At 38.5% G+C, this 15,172-nt stretch overlaps 1 pseudogene; it reads left to right on the top strand.

The window, feature by feature from the left end:
* Positions 1-15,172, top strand: part of LOC105727611 (zinc finger protein 98-like) — a 41,170-nt pseudogene that overhangs the window by 16,181 nt on the left and 9,817 nt on the right.

Genomic DNA, 15,172 nt, shown 5'->3' with positions numbered 1-15,172 from the left:
ACACCGCATCGGGCCTTGGCGTGTTTTTTTTTTTAATTTCCCATTTCTATGTCTACAATGGTATTGCTTATGTTTTTTTTTTTTAATTTGAAGTTTTACATTTAAATGTTCATCTTCAGTTGATTTTCATATATGGTTTAATGAAAGCATGTAGTTTCAATCTTCTACATAGTGCTAGCTAGTTATTTCAGCATCATTTATTAAATAAGAAATTCTTCCCAGATTTATGTGGTTAGCTTTGTCAATGACCAGGTGATTGTATGTATGTGGCGTTATTTCTGGGGTCTCTATTCTGTTGCATTGTTCTATTAGTTTGTTTTTGTACCAGTACCATGTTGGTTTGTTTACTGTAGCCTTGTAAAATAGTTTGAGTACAGGTAGTTTAATGACTTAAGCTTTGCTCTTTTTGCTTATGATTGCCTTGGGTATTTGGGCTCTTTTTTGAGTCCATATAAATTTTAACATAGTTTTATTTTTTGTTTATTTATTGTTTTTTAGTTCTGTTAAGAAGTATTTTTGGTAGTTTGATAAAAATGGCATTACATCTGTAATTATTTTGGCAATATGACTATTTTAATAGCATTGATCTTTTTCTATCCATGAGCATAAAATGTTTTTCCATTTGTTTGTTTTATCTTTTACTTCTTTAAGCAGTGTTTTGTCAGTCTTGTCACAAAGATCTTTCACCTCCTTGTTTAGCTGTGTTCCTAGATATCTTATTATCTTTGTAGTGATTATGAATGGGATTTCGTTTTTGATTTGGCTTTCAGCATGCATATTTTTGATATACAGAAATGTTAATTTTTGTACATTTATTTTATATCCTAAAAACTTGCTGAAGTTTCTTGTCAGTTTAGAAAGATTTTCTGCCAAGGTTATAGGGTTTTTCAGATACAGCATTATATCATCTGCAAACGTAAGTAAGTTTGACTTCCTCTCTTCCTGTTTGCATGCCATTTTTTTTATATTGCCTAATTGCTCTGGCCATTACTTTCAATTTTATGTTGAATAGGAGTGTTGAGAGAAGGCATTTTTGTCTTGTGCCAGTTTTCAAACAAAAGTGATTGCAGGTTGTGTGTATGCAGTATGCTGGCTGTGGGTTTTTGATAGATAACTTATTATTTTGAAGTATGCACTTTCCATGCCTAGTTTGTTAAGGCTTTTTAACATAAAAATGTTAAATGTTATTGAAAGCCTTTTCTGCATCAATTGACATAATTTTGTGGATTCTGTCTTTAGTTCTGTTTATGTAATGAATCACAATTATTAATACATATGTGTTTTTTTGTTTTTGTTTCTGTTTTGAGACTGAGTCTCACTCTGTTGCCCAGGCTGGAGTGCATTGGTGCTATCTCAGCTCACTGCAACCTCCGCCTCCCGATTTCAAGCAATTCTCTTGCCTCAGCCTCCTGAATATCTGGGATTACAGGTGTGTGCCACTATGCCTAGTTAATGTTTTGTATTTTTAGTAGAGATGGGGTTTCACCATATTGGCCAGGCTGATCTCAAACTCTTGGCATAAACTGAGGTCTTTCTAACTTTTCGATGTAAGCATTTTTTAATACTATAAATTTTTCTCCTAACATGGCCTTAGTTGTGTTGCAATAATTCTGGTATATTGTATCTCTGGTCTCTTTTTTTTTTTTTCAAAGAACTTGTTGGTTCCTGCCTTAATTTTATTATTTTCCCAAAAGTAATTCAAGTGTAGCTTGTTTAATTTCCGTGTAATTGTATGGTTCAAGTGGTTTTTTTTTGTATTGAATAACATTTTTATCAAGCTGTGGCCTCTGCCTGTGATTCATATAATTTTGGAATTCTTAAATTTGCTCTGGATTGTTTTGCTTCTGACTGTGTGATCAATTTTAGAGTATGTGCCACGTGGTGATGAGAAGATTGTATAGTATGTTATTTTTAGATGGAGAGTTCTGTAAAAGTCTATTAGGACTATTTAGTCAAGTGTTGAGTTTAAGTCTTGATATCTTTGTTAATTTTCTGCATCAATAATGTGTCTATTAGTACCTGTGGGTGTTGTAGTTTCCCACTATTATTGTATCAGTATCTCATTCTCTTTATACGTCTCTAAAAACTTATTTATGTGCACCCATCAATTTATTATAACATCTTTCTCTCTTCTGCTTTTTTTTTTTTTTTTACCATAAACATTCTTTCAAGTTCACAATTCAGATGTCCAAGAGTTCAAGAATATGTTTACTGACCTAGTTATTTTAGGAGAAAATATAAATTAAAAATAAGAGACTTTATTCACATATGTGAAAATAGGGGAGAATGTTTTGTTCATCTCTGTTGTATTAAAGCATTTAGATTATATGTAAATTTTTTTCTCTGCTTTTTTGAAATACATGTAAATTATATTAAGAGCTAAATAAACCTTTGTCATTCTCTTTGACTCAGGATTGTCTTTATTTGGGACCTAAGGTTTATTGTTTTGTTTTTGCTTTGGCAAAGGTTTATTTAATGGTAGGATCAAAGTTAGCAATACAGATGATAAAGACTAAAAAATAGAGTAAGTTTCTTTGACAGAAATGTAATTATCCAGGTAATTATTTGCAGACTTAAGTACCTACAATGCAAAAGCAAAAATAGTTTAGTGTATAAACTGAACAATGAAGTCTGTAGTTTTATGTTTTTTTCTGTTTATTACTTTAAAACAATTAGCATAGTTATGTGTAGTGTTTATAGACAAGCTGCATTTACATAAATTAAACAGTATATTCTACAATAGTATGAATGTTTGGCAACAATATTTACTTTGAATAAATACCATAAATAGTTGTTTTAATATTGTTGCTCATACTTTTGTAATATAAAGTGTTTTAACTGTACTAGTTACAATTTTTCAAAATCCTACATACATTATGAGTAGTATATTAAAATTATTAAGTTAGATATTTATGTCTAATATTCAAAGAAAATTTACTACCAAACTTACTGTAGGTATTAGTCAGACATGCTTATTAATTTATCCAATAAAGATAATTATAGGTAAGCATAATTTTAGTGTCTTTTATTTTATTCAATTAAAATGCTGTGGTTTTTTTTTTTTTTTTCTTTGAGGGGTGTATGCAGTCTCTCTCTGTCGCCCAGGCTGGAGGGCAGTGGCATTATCTGAGCTCACTGCAAGCTCTGCCTCCTGGGTTCAAGCCATTGTCCTGCCTCAGCCTCCTGAGTAGCTGGGATTACAGGAATGCGCCACCATGCCCAGCTAATTTTTGTATTTTTAGTAGAGACAGAGTTTCAGCATATGGCCGGGCTGGTCTTAAACTTTTGACCTCATGATCTGCCCGCCACCGCCTCCCAAGGTGTTGGGATTACAGGCTTGAGCCACCACACCTGGCCTACAGTTTTGTTTTGTTTTCTCTCTTTCTTCACCCCCCTCCCCTCCCCTCCCCTCCCTCTCTTGCCCCTCCCCTTCCCTGCCCCTCCCCTTTTTCTCTTTCTGACAGTTTCATTCTTTTTGCCCAGGCTGAACTGCAACGGCGCAATCATGGCTCATTGCAATCTCTGCCTCCCGCTTTCAAGTGATTCTCCTGCTTCGACCTCCTGAGTAGCTGGGATTACAATCATTTGTCACCACGTCCGGCTAATTTTGTATTTTTAGTAGACATGAGGTTTCTTTATGTTGGTCAGGTTGTTCTCAAACACCTGACATGAGGCGATTTGCCCACCTGGGCCTCCTAAATGGTGGGATTACAGGTGTGAGCCACTGCACCCGGCCTTTCAGTTTTGTTTTCTAACAGTAGTATTGTTGTGGTTTTCCTGGGGGCTGGAGAAAATATTTCTTGTAATTGTATTTCCCAAACACTGTCTAGAATTAGAAGACATATTATAAACACATAAGGTTCCTACCAAGCTTTATTCTAGAGGGGTCTTTCTCTTTCAGGCTTTTCTTGAACTTATAGTTATGCTGTACAGTGCATGTTGTCTCCTAAATATGCAGGCAGAATTATGTCTCTGCCTGTTTCGTATCTATAGTCCTCTACAATCACTTCTAAGAGGCTAGATGAGATTACTACACACTTTCCAGGGGAGCAGTCAATCATTTTACCTTTCACTGACTCTTGCATTGTAAGACCTGAAATGGATTGAGAGCTCATGGGTCCTAGAAACGCAATTAGAGTAACATGAGTGCATTTAGTAGACATGTAGACATGAGAATCTCCACTTTCCTTTTTCTCCTCTTGCTAAAATGCTCAAATGTGCAGGTAGCATGTGCTGCTACTCCACCCATTTTGGACCTAAATCTGCAGCCTCAAATTATAAATCTAGGTCTTGAGATCTTATCTGAGGAATGAAAGTCCTTTTAGTTACCAAACACAGAGAGACATTAAAATGAGAGCTCAGTTATGTCTTTCTCTCCCTTTCAACTACCTATCTCTTGAAACTGTTCACGATTGCCACAAGTATGTATAAATTAAACTAATAATGTCACATAAGACACTATATTATATACCCTAATCCTTAGTGATGTATAGCCAATCCATAATCCACGTTATTTCTTTAAATAAAGAAGACTTTCCTGTTTCTTCCACTTTTTGACTGAGTATTGCTTGAAAGGAGTGCTGCTGAAACTGTAATCAAAGGAGGCATTATGCTTCCAGAGAAATCTCAAGGAAAAGTATTGCAAGCAACAGTAGTTGCTGTTGGATCAGGTTCTAAAGGAAAGGGTGGAGAGATTCAACCAGTTAGTGTGGAAGTTGGAGATAAAGTTTTTCTCCCAGAATATGGAGGCACCAAAATAGTTCTAGGTGACAAGGATTATTTTCTATTTAGAGACGGTGACATTCTTTGAAAGTACGTAGACTGAAATAAATCACTATTGAAATGGCATCAACATGAAGCAGCCCATTCTACTGATGTTCTGAAATCTTTTATCATGTAAATAATTTCCATATCTCTCTTTTATAAAAAGCTAATGATAACTAATGAAAAAAAAAAAAAAGACTGCCTGAGAAACAACTTTTTTTTTTTTTAATTGAGTCTCGCTCTGTCACACAGTCTGGAGTGCAGTGGCACCATCTCGGCTCACAGCAACCTCCACCTACCAGGTTCAAGCAGTTGTCCTGCCTCAGTCTCCTGAGTAGCAGAGATTCCAGGTAACTGCCACCATGCCCAGCTAACATTTTTGTATTTTTATTAGAGACAAGGTTTCACTATCTTATCCTTGCTGGTCTTGAACTCCTAGCCTCTTTTATTTTTCTTCTTTTTTTGAGAGATAGTCTTGCTTTTGTTTTCCAGGCTGGAGTGCAGTAGTGATCTCGGCTGACTGTAACCTTAGCCTCCCAGGTTCAAGTGGTTCTCCTGCCTCAGCCTCCCAAGTAGCTGGGATTACAGGCACCTACAGTTACACCTGGCTAATTTTCGTATTTTTAGTGGAGACAGGATTTCACCATTTTGGCCAGGTTGGTCTTGAACTCCTGACCTCAGGTGATTCGCACCCGCACCTTGGTCTCCCAAAGTGCTGGAATTACAGGTGTGAGCCACTGTGCCTGTCCGAGAAACAGCTTTATATTAGTTCACTCTGTTGTTTCTTTTTGGTTTTACAAATCCACTTTTTTTTTTTAATGCAGTCTTGCTCTGTCAGGGACATGATGTGAGGAAATCTCTCTTTGAACTGTACTTTACTTGCTGTAACACACAAAACTGTAGAGCAGGGTTAATCCCACCTAGAATCTTCACATAAGTTTTGCCCTCTGCATGGATAGAACATGTACAGAAAACTAAGAGGAGGCATTTTCTGCATTGCAGGATGTCAACAGAGATCTTTCAGAGTGTGGCTCTTTGAGCTTTTCAGGTCTTGTTCAGTGATCTGCTACAGTTCTGTGAGAGGCTCGAAGAGTAAATAGAATCTGATGGCAGAATCTGTAAGTGTAAGCAAGTATCTTAGGAGTGAAAGATCAAGAATGAACTCTCCAGAGCCATAAGCACAACTATACCTTTGCATAAAAATGTGACACTGGAGTACAGTATTCTTGTTCTTTCTCTTCCCCAAGAGCTAGCTCATCTTAACAGGTAATTCAGGTTCTTGAGCTTCACCAGGGCAGGTTCATTTTTTTTTTTTTTAAGAATCAGCCTGAATTGTCTGGACATGGTGGCTCATGCCTGTAATCCCAGCACATTGGGAGGTCGAGGCGGGTGGATCACCTAAGGTCAGTAGTTTGAGACCAGCCTGGCCAACATGGTGAAACCACATCTCTACTAAAAATACAAATAGCCCAGTGTGGTGGCATGCACCTGTAGTCCCAGCTACTTGGGAGACTAAGGCAGGAAAATTGCTTGAACTTGGTAGGCGGATGTTGCAGTGAGCCAATATTGCATCACTGCGCTCTAGCCTGGGCAACAGAGCAAGACTCCACCTCTTTTATTTTGAATTTTTATTTTATTTTTTTAATAGAGATGGGGTTTCATCATCTTGGCTAGGCTGGTCTTGAACTCCTGACCTCATGATCCACCTACCTCAGCCTCCCAAAGTGCTGGGATTATAGGCATAAGCCACCGTGCCTGGCTGCGAGACTCCATCTCAATAAAAAATAATAATAGAAAAGAATTAGCCTGACTCTCTCCTGCCTGACATGTCATTGGGCCACCAGCACAGGGTCACTGAGAACCCTATCACAATCACCTAGGTATCTTTGAGTTATTTGAGACTGTCCAGAGCAGAATTTTATTAGGCTGACAAGAGTGGTTAATTCTACTTCTGTCTCAGTCTAAGAGAAATGACTTATTCTGTGTTTGTTCTTCACCTCATAGAAGAAATGTTTTTGGTTGGTGCCCAAATGAGAGTTTCTCCACTTTCTTTGTACTTGAGTGAAAAACAAGAAGGAGGTATGGAACTCAAACACATAAATCAATTGGCTTTCCTCTCATATAGTCATTAGAAAAACGGATAAAGCAGACATAATCCCTACAATCGAGAAACTTTTAGTCTATACTAGCAACTGGATTAAAGGTTGAATTATGCATTATATGGTGAGTACAATAAATAGATGTGTGCAACATCTTGGGCTTTCTTTGGACCACTTTCTTTCTTCTTTTTTTTTTTTTTGAGACAGAGTTTTGCTCTTGTTACCCAGGCTGGAGTGCAATGGCACGATCTCGGCTCACCGCAACCTCCGCCTCCTGGTTTCAGGCAATTCTCCTGCCTCAGCCTCCTGAGTAGCTGGGATTACAGGCACGTGCCACCATGCCCAGCTAATTGTTTGTATTTTTAGTAGAGATGGGGTTTCACCATGTTGACCAGGATGGTCTCGATCTCTTGACCTCGTGATCCACCCGCCTTGGCCTCCCAAAGTGCTGGGATTACAGGCGTGAGCCACCACACCTGGCCCTCACTCTCTTTATATTGTTCTGACTTCTGATGTTTTCATCAGAAGGGAGATTTATGAGCAGAAGAATTGTTATTATTATTTGTATTTATTTTTTCCGGGTGGGTGGGGATGGAGTCTCACCCTGTTGCCCAGGCAGGGGTGCAGTGGCTTGATCTCAGGTCACTGCAACCTCTGCCTTCTGGGTTCAAGTGATTCTTCTGCCTCAGCCTCTACAGTAGCTGGGATGACAGGTCTGGGCCACCACACCCAGCTAACTTTTGTATTTTTAGTAGAGACTGAGTTTCTCCATGTTGGCCAGGCTGGCGTGGAATGCCTGCCTTGGCCTCCCTAAGTACTGGGATTACAGGCATGAGCCCCCACACCTAGCCTATTATTTGTATTTTTTTTACCTTGTTAACAATACATATTTATCTCCTAAAAGAATTATCCTAGAAAATGGAAAGTGATTTGTTTCAATTGCTTATTAGTATATGATATGAAATTGATAGGGCAGTGGCTCAAAAAGATTAAAATTACACAAACTCTGAAATTTAAATTTCTCTTAGGTAAGTTTAAGAAAAACAGAACTGGAAATACACCCAGTGGTATAGAGAACCAAATTCTACATAGGGTCCACTCCCTGCCCCAGCCCTTTTCAGATTCACCCTTTTTGGAGGCCTTATTTAGGTCTGGCCCTACCTTGGAGTCTCACATCACGGAACTGAATAGAAGAGATCAGAGTTTTGAGTGATGAATCTTGTTCTACTTTTAGAGCTGGTGCTCAGAGTTTTCTGAAACCGAAAAGCAGATAAATGAGAAACATAAAGTATGTATTTTAGGGTCTCATTTTTAAATTTTTAACTTTAAAATTAGTGCTTGCAGAGACATTCTAGTTAGCAACTTGTTTTCTGTCCTGCAGATCTAGCAGTTTCTTTACAAGTCACAAAAAGTGAATATAAACACCATACAAAGCTTTGTGAATTACATTAAACTCTTCCATTTCTGTTTGACTCGTGTCTGTTTGTATTTAGATTTTATTTTATGTATTTTTTAAATAAAATCAATAACAGAGAAATGGGAAGAAATAAAAATTCTGTTTTTTTCCTAAATATTTGGAATTATTGAACACTTAGTATCAACACATAGGGTGTTATTAGAATTAAGTCCCATAATGTGTTATTACAGTGCTCTGTAAAATCTTATTGAGCACATTTGACCTGCTTAATAAACATTGCATCAGTATCTGTGTACATGTTGTTTTCTAAATACAGACTTAAGGCCTGGTGCAGTGGTTGACACCAGTAATCCCAGCACTTTGGGAGGCTGAGGCTATCTGATCATTTGAGGTCAGGTGTTTGAGACCAGCCTGACCAACATGGTAAAACCCCATCTCTACTAAAAGTAGAAAAAAAAATAATTAGCCAGGTGTTGTGGTGCAAACCTGTAGTCCCAGCTACTAGGGAAGTTCAGGAAGGAGAATTGCTTGAATCTGGGAGGTAGAGGTTGCAGTAAGTGCAGATCTCATTACTGCACTCCAGCCAGTGTAACAGAGTGAGACTCCGTCTAAATAAATGAATAAATTCGGACTTAGATATTGATGCTTTGTGTTTTCTCTGTAAACTTTAGAAAGCCAGCAAAGATTATGGTACTTTAAGATGGAGATTGGTGGGCTTTATTTGTATGAGAAGTATCTGTGTTGTGACAAGAGTGCCAAGAGACTTTGTGTTGTGCCTGCTTTCTCTAACTAATGCTAATAATGAGACCGGGGGAGCATCATCAGCATTGGCAGGGGTCTTATTTAAAACACCCATTCAAGAACCCTTTCCAAACCTGTACAATCACATTACATAGAGTGGGACCAACATTACCAAGTGATTTATAACCTCATTAAAGCTTGAGATGCAATGCTTAGTTAAGCGGTTATAAGTTTAGGTTGCTAATTAGAATCACATGGCTAATTTTCAGAAATATCTTTACTGGTGCCCTTCCTGCCACACTTTCCAATTAATGTTCTGGGTGGAAGCATTCATGTTGTGTTAATTAACTGCCTCATATAACTCTTAAGTTGTGGCCAGAATCAAGAATAGAGGGTTTAAGGTGCATTTGTGAGAGTTAGGATTCACCTGTGCACTAAAAGGTGGTCCTAGAGCCTCTTTTCTTTGGGTTTCATAGGGACAGGGCAGTATGGCTTATATTTTCATAATTATAGCAGAAATTGCTGGCAGGGGAGGGCGCCTGAGGACAGGAAAGGAGAAACTCATATATATATATTTTAATCTGTGGAGCAGCTTATTGTTTCTGAATCTCTTTTGTTACAAAGTACAAAATGGGTGGAGTTTTTCTGTCTTGGTTCTTCTGCCTGTGGGTATGGTGGTAGCAGGTAAACATGTGGTGCTGACACCATTCAAGGCGTATTCTCAAGATGCAGGTGTAATTTGTCCAGAGAATCTTATCTGAGAAGAAATCCTAGAGAAGAATGAAAAAGAGAAAAAAAAGGCTTTCTTAATAATGAATTTTTTTTTGTTTTAAGATGGAGTTTTGCTCTTGTTTCCCAGGCTGGAGTGCAAGGCACAATCTTAGCTCACTGACACCTGTGCCTTTCAGGTTCAAGCGATTCTCCTGTCTCAGCCTCTCAAGAAGCTGGGATTACAGGCATGTGCCACCATGCCCAGCTAACTTTTCTATTTTTAGTAGAGATGGGGTTTCCACATGTTGGTCAGGCTGGTCTCAAACTCCCAACCTCAGGTGATCCACCTGCCTTGGCCTTTCCAAGTACTGGGATTTCAGGCATGAGCCACCACACCTGGCAATTATGAAATATTGAATACTTATTCTAAGTTTCTGGATACATGTGCAGAATGTGCAGGTTTATTACATAGGTAAATGTGTGCCATGGTGGTTTGCTGCATATATTGACCCTTCCTCTATGTGCCCTCCCTTTTCCTCCCACTTCACAACAGGCCTTGGTGTGTGTTGTTCCCCTCCCTGTGTCCATGTGTTCTCATTGTTCAACTCTTACTTATGAGTGAGAACGTGTGTTTTTTGGTTTTCTATCACTGTGTTAGTTTGCTAAGGATGATGACTTCCAGCTTAATACATGTTCCTGCAAAGAACATGATCTTATTTCTCTTTATGGCTGCATACTATGCCATGTTGTATATGTACCACATTTTACTTATCCAGTCTTTTATTGATGGACATTTGGATTGGTTCCATATCTTTGCTTTGTAAATAGTGATGCAGTAAACTATTACATACATGTGCATGCGTCTCTGTAGTAGAATGACTTAGATTCCTTTGAGTATATTCCCAGTAATGGGATTGCTGTGTCAAGTGATATTTCTGGTTCTAGATGGTTGAGGAATCACCACACTGTCTTCCCTGATGGTTGAACTAATATACATTTTCACCAACAGCGTAAAAGCATTTCTGTTTCTCCACAGCCTCACCAGCATCTATTGTTTCTGACTTTTTAACAATCACCTTTCTGACTAGTGTGAGATGATATCTCATTGTGGTTTTGATTGGTCTGGTCTAATGACCAGTGATGTTGAGCTACTTTTCATATTTTTGTTGACTGCACAAATGTCTTTGAGAAGTGTCTGTTTATCTTTTGCCTAATTTTGATGAGATTGTTTGAAAACAAAGTTTCTTGTAAATTCTGGATATTAGACCTTTATCAGATGGGTAGATTGCAAAATTTTTCTCCCATCCTATAGGTTGCCTGTTCACTCTGATGATAGTTTCTTTTTCTGCAGAGAAACTCTTTAGTTTAATTAGATCTTATTTGTCAGTTTTGGCTTTTGATGCAATTACTTTTGGCATTTTTTGTCATGAAATCTTTGCTCATGCCTATGTCCTGAATGGTAGTTCCTAGATTTTCTTTCTTTCCTTTCTTTTCTTTTATTATTTCTTTCTTTCTTTTCTCTTTTTCTTGCCCAGGCTGAAATGCAATGAGGTGATCTTGGCTCACTGCAACCTCCTCCTTTAGAGTTTAAGTGATTCTCCTGCCTCAGCCTCCTAAGTAGTTGAAATTACATGCATCTGCCACCACGCCTGGCTAATTTTCTGTATTTTTAGTAGGGATGGGGTTTCTCCATGTTGGTCAAGATGGTCTCAAACTCCTGACCTCAGGTGGTGTGCCTACTTTGACATCCCAAAGTGCTGGGATTACAGGTGTGAGCCTCAGCACCTGGCCTCCTAGGTTTTCTTCTAGGGTTTTTATGGTTTTGGCTTTTATATTTAAGTCTTTTTTTTGAGACGGAGTCTTGCTCTGTTGCCAGGCTGGAGTGCAGTGGCTCAATCTTGGCTCACTGAAACCTCTGCCTCCTGGGTTCAAGTGATTCTTCCACCTCAGCTTCTCGAGTAGCTGGGACCACAGGCGTGTGCCACCACACCCGGCTAATTTTTGTATTTTTAATAGAAATGGGGTTTTACCATGTTGGCCAGGATGGTCTCGATCTCTTGACCTTGTGACCCGCCCATCTTGGCCTCCCAAAGTGCTGGGATTACAGGTGTGAAGCCACCATGCCTGGCCACATTTAAGTCTTTAATTCATCTTGAGTAAATTTTTGTAGAAGATGTAAGGAAGAGGTCTAGTTTCAGTTAACTGCATATGGCTAGTCAGTTTTTTCAGCAGTATTTATAGAAGAGAAAATCCTTTCCCATTGCTTGTTTTTGTCAGGTTTGTTTAATATCAGATGGTTATAGATGTGTGGTGTTATTTCTAAGGTCGCTTTTCTGTTTCATTGGTCTCTATGTTTTTGTACCAGAACCATGCTGTTTTGGTTATTGTAGCCTTGTAGTATAGCTTGAAGTCAGGTAGTGTGATGCTTTCATCTTTATTCCTTTTGCTTGGGATTGTCACGGCTATATGGGCTCTTTTTTGGTTTCATATGAAATTTAAAGTACTTTTTTTCCCCTAATTTTGTGAAGAATACCAACGGTAGTTTGACAGGAATAGCATTGAATTCATAAATTACTTTGGGCAGTATGGCTGCTATTCATTATGTTGATTCTGTCTTTTTTTTTTTTTTGAGATGGTGTTTTCTCTTGTTGCCCAGGCTGGAGTGCAATGACATGATCTCAGCTCACCGAAACCTTCGCCTCCTGGGTTCAAGCAATTCAAGCAATTCTCCTGCCTCAGCCTCCTGAGTAGCTGGGATTATAGGCATGCACCACCATACCCGGCTAATTTTGTAATTTTTTAGTAGAGACAGGATTTCTCCCTGTTGGTCAAGCAGGTCTCAAACTCCTGACCTTAGGTGATCCAACTGCCTCTGCCTCCCAAAGTGCTTGGGATTACAGGTGTGAGCCTCCACACCTAGCCTGATGTTGATTCTTACTGTCCATAATGATGGAATGTTTTTCCATTTGATTGTGTGCTCTCTTACTTCCTTGAGTAGTGGTTTGTAGTTCTCCTTGAAGAGGTCCTTCCCATTCCTTGTTAACTGTATTTCTAGGTATTTTATTCTTTTTGTGGCAATTGTAAAGTTCATGTAGGATTTGGCACTCTGATTCTTTATTGTTGCCTTATAGGATTGCTTGTGAGTTTTGTATTTTTAGTGGAGATAGGGTTGCACCATGTTGGCCAGGATGGTCTTGATCTCTTGATCTCGTGATTTGCCAGCCTCGGCCTCCCAAAGTGCTCAGATTACAGGTGTGAGCCACCATGCCTGGCCAAACCAATGTTTCTTTATGATTAAATTCAGACTATAATTTATTTTTGAAAAGACAGTGATGCTGTGTCCTTCTGTGTGCCTCAGCGTGTCATAGAAATTTATCTTCATGCAGTTGATGTTAATAACCCACTTGGTTAATGAGCTTTGTGAGAGGTTTTTTTTCTGTAGAGTTAATTATTTTTGTCTTCATTATTAAGTATCTTTATGCAGCTGATGTGGATAATCACTTTTAATCTGGCAGCTGTCCTTCTTAGGTTTCCTTTGCATTTATCTGTCTTTGGAAAATTAAAGTGCTCGTCTTTGTTTACAGGCCACAAAAACTGAAAAACACACAGGCTCTTTCACTTACTGGATGTTTGACAAAATAGTTTTCTTGTGCCAAAAACATTGGCATTAGTGGTGAGCTTGTTAGAGATTCAGAAACTCAGATTTTATTCCAGGTTTTCTGAAAAAATAATCGGCATTAACATGATCTCCAGTTTATTGTACACATTAAAATTTAAGCAGTACTTTATAACTCAGTATGTCTTTTCCCTCTGAGAAATTTACACAACTCATTCTGTATGATGTAAATGTAGCACTCAAAAATGTACATGTTAATGTTTATGCCTTCAGTTTTGTACTTCATCATCTAGAAAAGTACCTTCTATATTGTGATGTTGTGGATCTTATGCCACTCTCTTTTCTCAGGCTTAGAGAATACATTAGAGAATATTTCTGTGTTGAAAGTTATTTATTAGATATTGTCAGTCACTTGTATTAAGAAAGAACCACTTCTTTTTATTCTCGTTTTAACTTGAATCAAATTAAAAATTCTGCTCCTGGACACTTGGTAAATATATGTGTGTGTGTGTGTGTGTGTGTGTGTGTGTGTGTGTTTCAGGGAGTGTTGACATTTAGGGATGTGGCCATAGAATTCTGTCCGGAGGAGTGGCAATGCCTGGATACTGCACAACAGAATTTATATAGGAATGTGATGTTAGAGAACTACAGAAACCTGGTCTTTCTGGGTGAGCATAACTTCAATACACAATTTCTTAATATACTCTGTAAGATTTATTGATTGATTGATTGTAGAATGGTTTTTGGTAATTTATGCTTTCAGATCTTTTTTTACCCAGGCTGGAGTGCAATGGCGCGATCTCGGCTCCACAACCTCCACCTCCTGGGTTCAAGCAATTCTTCTGCCTCAACCTCCCGAGTAGCTGGGACTACAGGCTGCGCCACCATGCCCAGCTAATTTTTGTATTTTTTTAGTAGAGACGGGGTTTCATCATGTTGACAAGGATGGTCTCGATCTCTTGACCTCGTGATCCACCTGCCTCGGCCTCCCAAAGTGCTGGGATTATAGGCGTGAGCCACCGCGCCCGGCCCTCTCTTTCTTTATATTTCTTGTTCTTTATCTTCCTTTTTTTAATTTTTTTTTTATTATATAAAGATGGGCTTTCACCATGATGACCAGGCTGGTCTTGAACTCCTGACCTCAGGTGATCCACCCACCTCGGCCTCCCAAAGTGCTGGGATTACAGGCGTGAGCCACCGGGCCCGGCAGATCTGTTATTTTTTTAAACATTTTTTTTATTTTTTAAGACGGGGTTTCACCATGTTGATCAGGCTGGTCTTAAACTCTCGACCTCAGGTGATCCGCCTGCCTTGTCCTCCAAAGTGCTTGGATTACGGGCATGAGCCACCACGTTCAGCCTAAACTTTATTTATGTAAAAAAGAATTTTAAGATGTTTAATTTTGACCTGAAGTTTCCACATGCCTGAGCTGATCTGTGTCCTTCACTCTAGATTAGTGTTAATTGTAGAAATTCAGTGGCATAGCATACTGTTGCCCAAATCTTAAAATCTAATTGCCACTACTGATTTTTGATTTAGTAGTACCAGGTAGTGAAATTAAGAACTTACACAATTAAAATATTTCCCAAATATTTAAAATTTTTTGTTATAAATTAGTATTTTAGAATTTACTAGAATATTCTTTTGCATTCTTTTTACTGAGCACACTACTAAGTTGGTAATTGGAGGATATAAGCAAGATTTATGTAATTTTTAGTAAAACAGGTATTGCTGCCTTTAAGCCAGACCTGATCACCTGTCTGGAGCAAGGAAAAGAACCTTGGAATGTGAAGGAACATGAGATGGTAGCCAAACTCCCAGGTA

Source organism: Aotus nancymaae, unplaced genomic scaffold (genome assembly GCF_030222135.1).
Source record: "Aotus nancymaae isolate 86718 unplaced genomic scaffold, 86718_ANA_hifiasm-v0.15.2.pri h1tg000115l, whole genome shotgun sequence".
Lineage (NCBI taxonomy): Eukaryota > Metazoa > Chordata > Mammalia > Primates > Aotidae > Aotus > Aotus nancymaae.
The sequence above is the reverse complement of the archived record's forward strand: the minus strand, read 5'-3'. Positions and strand labels throughout refer to the sequence as shown.